Source organism: Schistocerca nitens, chromosome 10, assembly GCF_023898315.1.
Source record: "Schistocerca nitens isolate TAMUIC-IGC-003100 chromosome 10, iqSchNite1.1, whole genome shotgun sequence".
Taxonomy (NCBI): Eukaryota; Metazoa; Arthropoda; class Insecta; order Orthoptera; family Acrididae; genus Schistocerca; species Schistocerca nitens.
The window spans coordinates 221,314,172-221,317,283 of NC_064623.1; positions in this window are offsets into that span (position 1 = coordinate 221,314,172).

The following is a 3,112-nucleotide window of genomic DNA, read 5'->3' on the forward strand; positions in this document are numbered from 1 at the left end:
ACCTAACTAACCTAAGGACATCACACAACACCCAGTCATCACGAGGCAGACTTTGATAACATCTCTTCCTTTTCTGTGTATACTGAAAAAATTTCTTTGAGTTCCATTCCTGCTTTCCACTTCTATAGGTACTTCCTTTTCTCTGTCCGTAGAACTCTTGCTGTTTCTCTTCTAACCGCCTTGAAGGCCACAGCATCCTGGCTTCTTTCCTCCTTTCTACTGCTCTCTGACACTTTTCGTTGAACCATTTCTGTTTCTTCGTTTTCTTTTTCGTGCCCAGTGTATGTTCTGCTACAGTATTTACTCTTTCCCAAGCCTTCTCGACGCTATTTATGTCCTCAGCTCCCTGCAATGCTGTAAATCGGTTATTTATTTCAATCACATAGGCTTCTTTAACAGACAGTTCCTTCAGTCGTTCGATGTCTAAATTAGGTTTTGGTGTGGCTTTTGGTTGTTGATTCCAAATCATCTAGATTTTCAACTTTCCTGCCACTAGGAACTGATCTGAGCCAATTTCAGCTCCTCTGTACATTCTGACATCTCCTATGAATGAAGTGCAACGTTGGTTTGTCATAAGATGGTCAATATGATTTACTGTTTTGCCATCTGGAGAGCACCATCTACCTTTGTGTATTTATTTGTGATGGAACATCGTCGAGCAAATTCTCATATTCTTTGACAGTGCAGAATTGTTCATTTTTAATCCATTTTCGTTTGTGGTCGAGTGCTTGCTATGTTTTCCTATTGTGGGGATGAACATATCCTCTTTACCTATTTTTCCATTAAAGTCCCCTAGGATAACTCTCACATTTCTTGTTGGAATACTTTCGACTACTCTCTGTAGTTCTTCATAGTACTCATCTTTCTCATCCTCAGTTCAATCTTCAGTCGATGCATGGACATTTATGAATGTTATATCGCACCACTGGTGTTTGATTGTTACGTAACTCAAAATAACAACAATACATAATCGAAAAAAATACAGTTCACACTACGTTCTAGCCGAGCGGTTCTAGGCGCTTCAGTCTGGAACCGCGCGACCGCTACGGTCGCAGGTTCGAATCCTACCTCTGCATGGATGTGTGTGATAGGTTAATTAGGTTTAAGTAGTTCTAAGTTCTAGGGGACTGATGACCTCAGATGTTGAGTCCCATAGTGCACAGAGCCATTTTAACCATTTTGAACACTACGGTGTAGAGCAAGCAATGTTTAAATTAGAAAATAACGAACTTTTTATGACAATTGCAAAGAAATGGAACATTTCAGTTTATTCACTAAAACTGACTAATGCAAAGTTCTCTGAAATAATTCTTGAAAACTGTCGTAATCGAAATATATAAGCAGACTTTTGATGAGTGGTCAAGTATCATTTCTCCAACTCTGTCATGGTTGTTGTTGTTGTGGTCTTCAGTCCTGAGACTGGATTGATTCAGCTCTCCATGCTACTCTATCCTGTGCAAGCTTCTTCATCTCCCAGTACCTACTGCAGCCTACATCCTTCTGAATCTGCTTAGTGTATTCATCTCTTGCTCTCCCTCTACGATTTTTACCCTCCACGCTGCCCTCCAGTACCAAATTGGTGATCCCTCGATGCCTCAGAACATGTCCTACCAACCGATCCCTTCTTCTAGTCAAGTTGTGCCACAAACTCCTCTTCTATTCAGTACCTGACCATTAGTTATGTGATCTACCCATCTAATCTTCAGCATTCTTCTGTAGCACCACATTTCGAAAGCTCCTATTCTCTTCTTGTCCAAACTATTTATCGTCCATGTTTCACTTCCATACATGGCTACACTCCATACAAATACTTTCAGAAACGACTTCCTGACACTTAAATCAATACTCGATGTTAACAAATTTCTCTTCTTCAGAAACGCTTTCCTTGCCATTGCCAGTCTACATTTTATATCCTCTCTACTTCGACCATCATCAGTTATTTTGCTCCCCAAATAGCAAACCTCCTTTACTACTTTAAGTGTCTCATTTCCTAATCTAATTCCCTCAGCATTCCCGACTTAATTCGACTTCATTCCGTTATCCTCGTTTTGCTTTTGTTGATGTTCATCTTATACCCTCCTTTCAAGACACTGTCCATTCCGTTCAACTGTCCGCAGCTCGTGGTCGTGCGGTAGGGTTCTCGCTTCCCGCGCCCGGGTTCGATTCCCGGCGGGGTTAGGGATTTTCTCTGCCTCGTGATGACTGGGTGTTGTGTGATGTCCTTAGATTAGTTAGGTTTAAGTAGTTCTAAGTTCTAGGGGACTGATGACCATAGGTGTTAAGTCCCATAGTGCTCAGAGCCATTTGAACCATTTGAACCATCCGTTCAACTGCTCTTCCAAGTCCTTTGCTGTGTCTGACAGAATTACAATGTTATCGGCGAACCTCAAAGTTTTTATTTCTTCTCCATGGATTTTAATACCTCCGAACTTTTCTGTCATGGTAACAACTCAAGAATGAAGATTTATGGTTTGGGTCACTTTTGTAGCGAGTGTGCGACATGAGAGCACATAGCTGAGATTACGCGTCTGTTTTTGAAACAGGCTGTGGATGCAGATGTGGCCCTGTGACGTGCCAGCCAGCTGCTGCTCGTGACTCAGGCAGCGGCAGCTGGCGGCCCGTGACGTCACAGCACGGCCATTCGGCACCTGTCAGCTGCTGAACCGGGGCTGGTGGTCGGGTCGAAGACACCGCCCCCGCTGCCTGTGCATTTTGCAGCATGGTGGACAATTCTCCTTAGGCGCACACGGGTTGGTACACACCGGCCTTTGCGAGGTGGCTGTTGGGGTGGTTACCTTATTTCCAAATGAACAAACCGGATGTATTACAAACAGTCTTTACGAAAATCACAATGGCCACTTTTTTGCAAAGGCATATTTGTCGCTACCTCGAACCTTCTCAAGTAATTCTTGGATTTCACGTTATCGTAATACCGAGAACTAATGAGATCTTTATACAGGGTGTAAATTTTAAGTTGACAAACAGAATAACTCGAAAAATAAGCTTCACACGAAGAAATGTGTAGAATCCAAAGCTGATTATTTTCGAGGGGAACATTTATTGCAGAATCAGATTCTACATAAAAAAACAACATACATTTTGTTTTAAGCAT